This window comes from Ictidomys tridecemlineatus, chromosome 8, assembly GCF_052094955.1.
Source record: "Ictidomys tridecemlineatus isolate mIctTri1 chromosome 8, mIctTri1.hap1, whole genome shotgun sequence".
NCBI lineage: Eukaryota > Metazoa > Chordata > Mammalia > Rodentia > Sciuridae > Ictidomys > Ictidomys tridecemlineatus.
The window spans coordinates 118,046,321-118,059,490 of record NC_135484.1 but is presented as its reverse complement, the minus strand read 5'-3'; positions in this window follow the sequence as shown (position 1 = coordinate 118,059,490).

Sequence of the window (13,170 nt, the reverse complement as noted above, 5' to 3'; positions counted from 1 at the left end):
CTTTTAATTCACTAAACATTTTAAAAATAATTTTCTCTAATCTTTCTCAGGAATTTCATCCATTCCAATATCTGTGTAATCTTTAATTAGGGGATTGTGAATTTAGGTGGGAGATTTGACTGCCTGGGGAGAAAAGGAACAAGAACCAAGGTATGAACAAACAAAAAAATGTAAGATTTAAAGCACTTGAACCCCCATATAATTATACCCCATCTAAGTCAAATCAAGGCTAAATAATGAACAAGTACAGAATTAAAATATTAATGTGAGAGTAAAATTATATATATAAATTTTTGAACACATTGGCACTGAGAAAACACACACTAACTGCATATACACACTCACACACAATCATGTGTAATGTAAATGTAAGATATAATAAAATGATATTTGCAATTTTTAAAATGTTAAAACTTAAAAAAAAGAAGAAAAAATTTTAAAATGTGAACATGGAGAAAAAACGGTGGGGAGAGAAATATATCTTGATGAGAAATAATTCACTTGTTTCTAGTGTGGTGGTTAAAACTTTGGGCAGATAAATATAAATATTTTCATTCTTTATATTTGTTTTTGGCTCTGTAACCCTTGAGTTGTGTGTTGTCTTTCTATTCCTCATCTAGTTGCCAGCTAAATATAAATCTCAGCTTCCAGTCTCCCAGTACATGTTGGGATAGACAGGGGAGTGCTGATGACTTCTGTAATCCTGTGGAGGGGGTGAGGCAGAGTTCTAAATTGGAAGTTCTAGTAGTTAGGGTTTAATCTTGGGTAAATTTTGGAACTCTGCCAGTGGATATTTGAGATTTGATCCATCCACATTTGGTGCTGGTCTTTGCTGAACCTGTGGATCTCTGGCACCTCTGGTAAAATTCACATTGAGAAAACAAAATTCATATTTAGGGCATAGAGACTAACCTTCCACATTTTCAAATTCACTGCTGTGAACGTGAATTTCTGTGTATCTTCCCTAGAGTGCAGACACTCCCAGGTGGCCAGTATAGGCCTCTTCCCAATTGCTGTATGGAGCATCAGCAACAAAATGAGCTTTCTACCCTTGTTGTTCAAATCTTATATGAACCAGGGATAATTATTTTTGTGGCTATTTCAGTCACTCTAATTCAGGCACACTTTGCAGATAGTAAAATGTGACAGGTAGCTGCTTACTTTATGTGATCCTAATTTGTCTCTGCTCGATGTCACACAGTGGTTATAGATAGTTCCCAGACTGCAGCAGAAGTCATTTTCTGGGCCAGGATCTAAGTGCCACTGAACTCTCTGCCCTCAGGATCCAAAAAATTTTGTGTTGGTTTCACTGAACTGCTATGTCCACTGACTCTGTGTCCATTAAATCAGCCTCCCTCCTAATCCACAGGAGCCACCAGGCAAAAAAAAAACTTGTTTCATTAGCTCTGCTTGTGCTCCCCTCACCCCCCGACCAGTAGCTCTCCACTGCTGCTTCAAGCTGAGCTGGCATGTCTCCTAACATATTTTTTCTTGTATTCTCTTCAAAGTTTATGAGTTTCTGTGTCCCTGTAGTTTCCTTTACAGCCCAGTATTAAGTTTCAGTGAGTTCCCTTTGTTATCCACCTGGCTGAGGGCAGCCACTTTGTGAGTTTGGTGCTAGGCAACTGCTGGGAAGTGCACCCTTCCTCTAATTCACCATCTTCTTAGTCAGTTTTGAAAAATTATGTGTAATTGATTAAAGAAGAGTTCAAATAATCTGAAATTCATCTCAAAGAGGCTGTCTTATGTCCTTTTTTCTCAAATTTTGGTTCACTGACAAATAACATTTGGTAGAAATGATTATTCCCCACACTTCTTAAGTTATATCTAGAGATATCTTGCAGTTGTTACTTTGCTGTCTTGGAAAAAAAAATATTCCTGGGATGCTCAGCCCAACCCTTGGAAGCTGGTCTTCATTGAAGATAGGGCCACATAAGTCCCTAGAGGCCCCCCCAAAAGTGGCAGAGATACTGTCTCATGCCCAAGTTGCACCTTCTGAAGACTGAGCTCCAGAAATCATCTGACTATAACCACATGAGACACCCAATGAGAAACTCCAGCTGAGTCCCATTAGTTCCCAGAGCTATGGGAAATTATTACATGGCTATAACTTAAACCACTAAGTTGCAGCCAAGTGATCACACAGAAGCAGATACTAAAATAGTGTGTTTTTCAAATACGTTCATCTAAGATATCAAATACACTGGCATAAAATTCTATATAACATTCTCTTACTATCTTCTTGATGTCTGTAAGGATCTCTGGGAATATCATCTTTTTCATTTCCACAGTTAACAATTCATTATTTGGGTTTTTTTCCTTCCTCATTAGTTTTGCAAGCAGTTTATCAAAATAGAAAGCATAAATGTTCAGACTTTATTTTCTTTACTAGAAAATTATTTTCAAATATGCTAGTTTTTCTCATGTTTATTTGTTCCTTTCTTTTATTTTTTAAGTTCAAATTGCTTTTCTTTTTCCAAATTTATCAGTTGAGATAATTGATGCTTATATATTGGTTCTTTTATAATGTAAAAATTTAAACCTATAAAGTTGCATCTAAAGATTTCTTTGATTGGATATTAAAGTTTTTGAAAATCTACTTTAATATGATGTAATTTTAGATTACTTTGTCATTTCTATCAATTTGTTATTTGACAAACCATAGGTCACATAGAAATGAATTGCTTCACTTTCAAGAATATGGGAGACTTTCTGAATCTTATAGATTTGTAAAGTGACAAGATTGTGATGAGAGAATACATTCTTTGTGATTTTCAACTCTTTGAAGTTATCATCACAGGTGTTTGTTCATAGTATGTTTCATTTTGATGGATTTTTCCCCCAATGTAAAGAAATAATCTGTAGGTATAGGATGTCATTAATATACAGGTCTATTATAAATTCCAATTCAGTCCATGTGGTTGAGTGTTGTTCATGTCTACCCTTGCTGACTGCTGTTTGTTTGCATTTAGCTATAGAGATGTTTTCTGCCCTCTGTCTACCTCAAAGTTCCCACACCACCACCCTGAACTCAGCAAAAATCCTAAAAGAAGCAGCAGCTGGTAGGGAAAAGTGGATATATATTACATTTGAGACCTCTATAGCTTTCAATCCATCACACAAGCCCAGAGGGTGGTTTCTCCTCTCCCTGTCACTATCTCCCTTCCTGTGTGGCGCCCCAGGTTTTACCCACATCAAAATTCATCAAATGACTCAAGAGATAAAAGTGGACATTTTTCTCTGTTGTCCTAAGCAGAACTTGTCCATTTCTGGAATTTGGGACTTTAGACTTTTTTTTATTGGTAACACTTAGAAGTTTTTAAAATTTTTTAAATTAATTTTGTCTATTAGATTATTTTATACATTTTTTTTTGTTTTTTAGTGATGAGAATGTCATTATAACTTTCTATGTCTTAGTTGGCACTATCTCTAATTATTAATTTTAGTCTAATCTCTGTTAATTGTCCAGGGGCATTTATTTAAAGCTCTGTACATTATTCCCCTGGAATAACTATACCATTATTTATTTAACTTCTGTCTAAATATTCACAATGTTTTTTTCTCTCTTACATTTTTTTATCTGCCATTTGGGCCATGTAGGTGAGAATCTATCTGAAACATAAAGTCCTAGGGTAGAAGTACTAGACTATCTACACTATCATATTAGGCATGTTCATTCATGCTCATATTTCCATGCATAAGATCCAAATGTCATCTTATAGCATATGAGTGATTCCATTCTCTTAATATCTTCAAATTCCTTAATTTCAAACAAACCACTATTCCTGGACATGATGACACATGCCTCTAATCTCAGCTACTGTGGAGGCTGAAGCAGGAGAATTGCAACTTTAGGGCAAGCTTCAGCAGCTTAAGGAAACCCTCAGCAACTTATCAAAACACTACCTCAAAAAAAATAAATAAATAAAAAGTAGTGCAGGTGTATCTCAGAGGCAAAGTATTCCTGTAGTCAATTCCTGGTATTAAAATAATAATAATAAATAAACCACTATATTTTCCAGTTTGTTGGGAGCTATTTTGGGAGGCTGACTAGCACTTGTCCATGTCTATGCTAGTGATCTGGATGCTGTGATCTGGATAGCCCAGGTCTTCTGGGGTGAGAACAACTGTATCCTCTTGCATGGGTGTGCCTTCCTATATCCCCATGGGTGAAGCTAAGCTCATCTGTTTCTTTGTAATATTACCCCTTGCCCTGTAGGGGATAGAATGTTCCATGGAAACGCCCTGTGTGTGTCCTCTTCTCTTACTCTGCCCTTGGGTGTGGCCTACCTATCTTCAGTCGACCTGCTGATAGCAGACATCATGAAGCTAGAGTCAGCCCCTTGAAACCTGATCCCTTGCCTCATTTGAATAGTTTCTCCTCAATAAAAGGGGTCAGCACATTTCTTTCCCCTCTCCCTCTCTCTCTCTCTCTCTCTCTCTCTCTCTCTCTTCGGACTCTTAAGGTCAGAGGAGCCATCACAGCAACCCCAAAGAAAAAGGTATTTGTGTCTCTTGTGTGGTTATTTCATGCAGCCCAGTTAGTCCAGTTCCCCTGGAGTGACCCCTGAGTGTTTTAGTCACATGGAACCTGGCAAGCTGTGTCCCTACATGGGCTAAAGGTCTGAATGTTTAAGTCACTGGGAAAGTGGCAAATGGTGGCCCATACAGGGAACTCCAATATAAATATTAAAAGTTTAATGGGTTTGGAATTTCTCTCCAGAAGTTAAGCATGCTTAGGATTGCAGAGTATTTGGGCTGAATTGTAGAAAGTAAGCAAATTAGACAGAAGGAAAATCTGTGACGTTAAACTTTTAATATTGGGGAATAATTTGTCTTTAGAAAGAAAAAAATTAATTCTAGAGACTCTAAATGAATGTAAGAGTTATTAAGATTATTAATGGGCTATGTTGTTGAGTCCTCTCCCATGGAAAGAGTGCTTTTATGGACTTTTTTGGATTGTTTTTGTATATCTTTATAAAAGACTATTTTGGGGGTTTTATGTACTAGAAGTCTGTGCTTGGAAAGTGAGAAAAAGGAAAAGAAAATGTTGTGAAGTTTACCTGAAAAGAAGTAAATTTTAATTTTCTATTGTTTTTGTGAATACTCCAAAAAATTATACTGAATGTCTTTGCCACATTCTTGTCTACTGGATCAGAATGTATGTAGCTCAGCTGCTAGGGACAAAACGGAGTAGACCAGCAGCTGGCAGTGCTATTAACCCTTAAATGACCTGACCTAAATGTCTAATGCAGACTGCCTTAAGATCTCATGGTAACACTGGCATCTGCCACTAAAACTCACTTTTTTTCATATTATTATACATTATATTAATAAAGGTATTATAATATCCTTTCATTGAGATGAAACTCTCCTGAATCACATTTTAACTCATCTTACCAATGATGTTCCCCATCTAATCATTCTTTCCTTGAATCAAATGTATGAAATATGATATGTCAAGAGCTTTGTAATGTTTTGAACAACTAATAAAAAAAAAAAAAAAGAAATGCCCAATCACCAGTGATTCTGATTAAAACTCACTTTTAAAGCACCCACGTGCTACAAGAAAAAGTACAAAATACAAGAGGACACAAGCTGCAAGTACAGGTCGCAGAAACAAAGCAAGCTGCTACCTGCCTTAGAATCCTGACCAGGCTGGGGAATTCAGAGAAATCAAAGGAAATGCAACCAGCTAGAAAATCTCAGGAAACTTTTGCAAGGACAATGAGCAACAGACTCCTTGCTGTTTCCTTCACCATGGTAACCGCCTGACTCCTGTCAAGAGGCGTGGACTTTTTGGTCCCGCCTCCTGCATTTTTGCAGGCTTCCTATTGGTCTTTCCATTGTCATTCAGACAGGACTTCTGGTCCCGCTTTGCAGCCACTAACCTGTACTTTCTGTTTCAGACCTACTACTGGAGCTGCTCAGAGCCTACATTTTTAAAAAATGCTCACTCACCTATAAATGCTAACAAAAGATCTTTTTCAGGCAAAGTCTAACTCCACAGGTTTCTATGATGCAGCCCTAAATTTAAGTTAGTTTTGAGTTAAATAACCTGACTTTTCTTTATAGTTGTGTTACTAAATAATGTTGTACTGATGAGAGATACTAAATGTGCTTTTTTAAATTTTACTTTTAATTTTGGAGGATATGGGGATATATTTTCTCACCACAGGAACAAAGACGGCAACGTTCCTGCAATGAACAAAAAATCCTTATTCTCATTCCTGGCTATATAATTACAAAAAATAAATAAATATGTATATATAAGGATCTTATTTCAGTTATATCAAGTGACATCACATATAAAAGTGCATTCCTAAATAAAAATAAATTGAAATGGATACAAATATCTAAAAACCACGTGGTCACATGAAGTTAATATGATTTTAAATTATGCCCTTATTCTTAATATATATTTTTTCTAGTTATTTAGATAACCTATAGTTGTTAATCTATAAAATAATTAACACATATGTCTAATTGTTTAGTTAATGTATATTTGTCTAATTGTTTTTCTTCAACAGAAAACCCATAATTTATACATTTTATGCGTACATTTATCAGATACTCTGCCTTATAGTTACAGATATTTGAGATAAATGTATTTTACTATTAACTTACTTTCAGGAGAAATTACAACCTTCAAGTAATTTCTAAGTCTCAAAGTTATTGTACAAACTTTTATAAGATGATAAACAAATATGATTCTGCCTACAAAAATATCCAAGTGCTTTAACTATATTTTCACTGATATTTCTTCTTATCAAAGTACAATAATTTGTTTAGATTTTAAGGTTTTCAGAAATTGTTCCAAAGTATAACCAAAAAAAATTTTTTTAGAAGGAAAACATGCTTTAACAGAGAGAAAGCACACATTGGAAGAAAGAAAAAAGAAATCATCTTTGGATAAAACAAGGTCTTTAATTCTAAATTTTAATGCTTAAAAATATTTTCCTAAATAGAAAGATATTTATGTCATTATCTAAACAGATGATATAAAAAGTTAAAACAATTAAAAAGGAAATTTATATGTACTGGACTGACTATAAAAATTTTAACTGATTAATTCAAGGATATTTCAGGCTATTTTCCTAATTTTACGATACTTATGTGAGCTAAGATTTTGTCCATATTTTGACATGATAAAAACCTACTAAAATGTTAAGTTTATTTTCTTTGAGAAAGGTTTTTATTGCCTAATGATTTTTACTATTTAAGACAAAGATTGATTTTAGTGAATAAATTCACATCCTCTATTAAACACTAAATATATTAAACTGCTGATTTAGATCCCAATTTTGACAATTCTCTTTGGAAACTAAATTTTATTGATTCAAAGACACTGTTGATTCTTACATATTTTGTTTGTTAGATAAATATGAGATTTGAAAAAAAACCATTTTATTAGGACTGACGTTCTCCAAATTATACTCATATTAATTTTAAACAATAAAGGCCACAAACTTTAAAAATTCTTTGATATTATATGAATTCTAACTGGACATATTATCTATAAAAATATGGTAAGATTTATATACTACTCTCTACATTTGAAAGTAACCTTATCATATTTTTAAAGACAATTGAGAGACATCTAATTAATAAGTAATACTCTAAAATATAGAGATACTTTAAAATCTTCTCTCAAAAAGAGATTGAGGGTTCTTTCCAAATTGTTAGGATAAATAAACTAGTCCATATTAAAAAAAAATTACAAGATATAAGATGTGAGGGGAAAGGGGAAAAAAAACAAGAGAGAGAAATGAATTACAGTAGATGGGGTAGAGAGAGGAGGGATAGGAAGGGGATAGGAAAGACAGCAAAATACAACAGTGTGACACGGCAGTATGTATAAACGTGGATGTGTAACCAATGTAATTCTGCAATCTGTACACGTGGTAAAAATTGGAGTTCATAACCCACTTGAATCAAATGTATGAAATATGATATGTCAAGAGTATTGTAATGTTTTGAACAACCAATACAAAAATTACAATAATCATAAAAGGTAAATCTATTCTTATCATTTAAATACTTGTACTATTATCTATAACTTAAACTGATGATACTATGGCTTACACCAAGCTTTTACTCAATTTTATTAAATAAAGAAAAGAGGGAATACAGGACCCCAGAGATACACACTAGATCTTACAAAATATTTTTAAATTTTTTTCTTAAATTGTAATATTGTGAGTCTAAATGTTACTGAACACGATTCAATAAATTAAATCAGATTTCAAAGGAGAGTTTAAACAGTCATCATGATAATGACTGAAAAACATGGCACAGGAAGGTAAATTTCCAGCTACAGAGTTTACAACCATACAGCTTCAGGAGCTTCTCAGGTAAGTAAAAATTATGAAAAGACTTCTATGGACCCGTTTCCAAGATCCACCTTTAATGTGCCTTGCAGTGTGGACTGAGAAGTCCACCCTGGAAACTATATGAATTGTCTTGACTGTAATGGTCAATTATATGTCAATTCTATGCTGAACAGGTGGTCTGAAAGTATCTTTTGAGAAAAAGACAGCATATGAGAAACCTAAACCAGCCAATTATGCTGGTCTTTAGTAATTAAGATTATATCTGGATAATTATCAAAAAGATTATTAAAATAGTTTTTTCTAAGAGTATTTACATTACTGATAGACCTAATTGACTCCTTAAATGTAAAAATTAAGAGAAAGGATGATAAATGTCCTGTAGCCTGTAAGAATACAACTTATTGAATCACTAGAAATTGCCACCTAATATTTCAGAGCTATAATATGTTGAAGTTAATGTTCAGGCTTTAAAACAGGTGTATGTGAATTAACCAGACCTAGGCAAACTGCTGGTCTCCTGATCTCTGAAATGACTACTTTAAATATTATTCCTTGCTCTTCTCTTGCAGTCGTTGTGGCTATCTCTTAAAACTTATAATGTATGGATTTTTTTAATGTTTGACTTAAATTACATCCAAGATCCTTCATGGTCAGGTAAGTGCTGATAGAAGAATGAGAACTATAATGCTTTAGAAGACAATATAATGAGTAATGTGAATGAGCCCTCTGCTCTATGGTTTATGGAGAGGCTTAAATGCCATGCCAATAAAAATGTCTGTTACTATGGCCAAAGACAATGCCTCCCAATAAAATTGGGAAAATATTAAGAATCTTCTGATGAGTGTTTAGAAAAATAATAATAATAACCTGGATCTTCCAAGTTGATTTATTAAAATGATGTTTTCTACCAATTCCTTTTCTATTTTAATAGCAGATCTTGATGACCTTGGATCAAGAGTCCAGTGACTGAAAGATAGAATTTCCCAGGTTTGTTCTTTCTTTCTTTCTTTCTTTCTTTCTTTCTTTCTTTCTTTCTTTCTTTCTTTCTTTCTTTCTTTCTTTCTTTTTTCCTTTCTTCCTTTCTTTCTTTTTTTAATTAAGAAAGGGGGAATATGTGGGAGGCCAACTAGCCTGTGACCATGTCTGACTTCCCTGCTGCATCTGCGGTCACGCAGTGATCTGAATAGCCCTGATCTTCTAGGGTGCAAGCAATGTCCTCTTACATGGGCGTGCCTTCCTACATCCCTATGCTCACCTGTTTCTTTGTAATATTACCCCTTGCCCTGTTGGGGATAGAATGTTCCATGGAAACACCCTGTGTGTGTCCTCTTCTCTTACTCTGCCCTTGGGTGTGGCCTACCTAGATGTCAGTCAACCTGCTGACAGCAGACATCATGAAGCTAGACTCAGCCCCCTGAAACCTGACCCTTTGCCTCATTTGAAAAGCTTCTCCTCAATAAAAGGGGTTAGCAGGTCTCTCTCTCTCTCTCTCTCTCTCTCTCTCTCTCTCTCTCTCTCTCTCTCTCTCTCTCTCTCTCTCTCTCTCTCTCTCTCTCTCTCTCTCTCTCTCTCTCTCTCTCTTCCCCCTCCCCCCACCCTTAAGGTCAGAGGAGCCATCACAGCGACCCCAAAGAAAAACGGTATTTCTGTCTCTTGTGTGGTTATTTCATGCAGCCCAATTACCCCAGTTCCCCTGGAGTGACCCCTGAGTGTTTTCAACCTTTTTACCTGCAAACAATATTTTGTTACATGTGAGGAGCCACACTGAATGATTTGCGCCTTCCATCCTGGAGTGGAGAGGCTTTGACTCTCACTACATCTGTAGTGACCTGGACACTGCCCCAGTCTGGAAGTTGAGGGCATGTCTTCAGATGTAAGGGACACTCCTTGGGTTGAATTACACTCACCTGACCCTTGCAATCCTGCCCCTTCTGACCTTTTTTGGATAGAACTTTCTAAGAATAAGGGTTCCCCCAATAAAAACCTACTTCTGAACATGCTCACTCTCTCTCACAAGCCTCTGGTGACTTTCTCTTGCTCTCCATTTAGGGAGCCTAAGGCAGAGAGCTGATAAGCCTTCCTGAAGCTTGTTTAAAAGTAAAGTGTATGGCTGTGTTTTATTTGGTGTCCCTGGAAATTCACAGAGTGTCCTTAAGTTCAGCTGCCCACGTGGGGTAGGGACAGCAGTTACATTATAGACTGAACTTGCATTTTTCAAATTATTGGTGAGTTTTAGCAATTATGTTTATTGACTACTGGGATTTTTTCTTTGGTTAATAGTTTTATTATCCTTTGCCCAACTTTCTGTTGGGTTTTTGTTGGTTCATTCATTCATTGTTTGACAATGTCATATCATCAGACACTTAGCTGAATCTCTTCCTTGTGGTTTTCAACAATTTTCCTGAGCTACACATTTCTTTTAATTTGCCATTTTCTTAGTACAAAGAAATTTCAAATTTTATGCAGATTCTCTTTTTGTCCTCTGGATTTTCTGACTTGCTCAGACTTCTTCCCATACAAATCATCTTTTTATATTAAAGGATTTTTAAAATATATTTTTAGTTGTAGATGGACAAAATAACTTTATTTTGTCTATTTATTTCTATATGGTGCTGTGGATTGAACCCAGTGCCTCACACTTGTTAGGCAAGTGCTCTACCACTAAGCCACAACCCCAGCCCACAAATCATTTTAACACACCTATTGAAGCATGTTTACATACCACCAAATTTATCCATTGTAAGGAAAATTGAAAGATTTTAATACATTAATATATTGTGCATCTCTCTCCAGAATCTAGCTTTAGGAAGTTCCTATCAATCACAACATTTCTGCTTACACTTCATTTCTACTCTTGCTCCATGTCCTACCCACCCTCTAATCTACTTCGTGTGTTTACAAATTGATATTTTCTAGACATGGAGCAAAATTGAATTTCATATTATGGAGATTTTGGTGTCTGGTTTCTTTTACTTAGTCTAATTTTTTGAAGTTTGTCAGTTTTGTATCCACTATAGTCATTTTGTTTCTTTTTATTGAACAGTGTTTTGATTGTTGAATGATATCATTGACCATCCATTTACTAGTTGTCAAGTATTTGGATTTTTTCTAGTTTGGGGGCATTATATCTAATGCTGCTCTCATTGGCCCACCTATCTTTATGAGAACACGTTTTGATTTCTCTTAATGGATTCAAAGAGTCGACTTACTGGATCATGTGGCAAACAGGTGTTTAACTTTTTATGAAATTGTCATTTGTTTTACCAAGGTAGATATAACATAATCCATCCCAACCAGCAAGGCATCAAAAAAGACTTTAGACATTTTACCTTCAACCACATTTACTGTTATTATGAAAATGATAGGAATAATAACATGTTTTAAATTTTTTCTACTTTCCATGTTTATTTCAATTTTTATTCACCAGATATTCATTTTGTTAAAGAGTTTGGAGTATACACTACTGATGTGAAATACTCCTTTTATTTTTAACTAAATCTCTGGTTATAGCTACAGATCTATACGCATATTTAATCAACACTGTGTCTGTTAATATAGATGTATAATATGTTCTAGCATCTTATAAACACTCTCTTTTATAATTGTCTTTTTCAAATATCTCCTTGGAAAACTTACTTTTCTTATAAAATTACACATGAGTATCTTAAGTTCTACAAATAAATAATTTGTTTTTTGCATTTTTTGTTTGTTTCATTAGTGGGTGGTACTTAGTACTCAATATATCTAAAAAAAAGAAAAAGAAAAACACTCAAATCCATTCAAGAATGGGTACAGGGGCACACACCTATAATCCCCCTTTTACTTGGGAGACTGAGGCAGACAGATCACAAGTTCAAGGCCAGACTCAGCAAAATAGTCAGTTCATGTTGAAAAATAAAAAGTTATATAAGCAGCTGAGCATGTAACTCACTGGGTAAAAGCCCCAGGGCCAAAAATAAAGCTTAAATAAACAACAACCAAACATGAGGATTCTTATAGGAATCAACAGGCCTTCCTGAGGAAATTAACTAAAAACACTAGCAAAATAATGATATGAGAAACTGTCATTTCCCCACCCTAAAATAATTCTTTCCTACCCAACCCCACAGTCTTTTCTTTGAACGTGTGCATCTGGCCCACTCCATAAACACTGAACTATGGGTTGTTTGGCTGCCCCTGTGATCACAAGGTCTTCTTCCCATGTGTGAGGAAGGGGTCTGGGATGCCTGGGAGAAGTGCAGCTGCTCCATACAAGAGCACACAGGAGGAGACAGTTTCTGTTTCATGTCTTTAGGAGCTATGGCGAGAGAACAGGAAGCTTAAAGCTGCTGTAGGTGTCCTCCTGTCATCTCAGGAAGGCTGACATGCTGTGACTCAGGGATGAAGTCCCAGGATAACTGAAGACACCACTGGCCAACTAAACTGAGCAGCCCTGGATATGCCCTTCCTTGGATCCAGCTGCTTTGACTGATCATGAGTTAAAAAAAAAAAATACAACCAATTACATTGGATTTCCTGCTATTCTCAGTACAAAGAACTGTCCCCTTGCCTCGTTTGCAAAGTGAGGACTGAAACAACATGTTAATTAACATGTTAATTCTGCTTTAGAGGCAAATTATATCTTCATCTGAGGAAACAAAGTAAGAGTAAAGTTGCAGTCCTAGGATCAAACAGAACAGGCATCACTCTCAACTTAGCAAAGTCTTATAAAATCTACTTTGCATGAATATTATGCAATAGAACTTACAATAAAATATACATCATATAAATTTTAAATTTGCTTGAAAATAAAATAAAAAGTGTTTCTGTCAGTGGAAAACTTGTGTCCAAATAATTA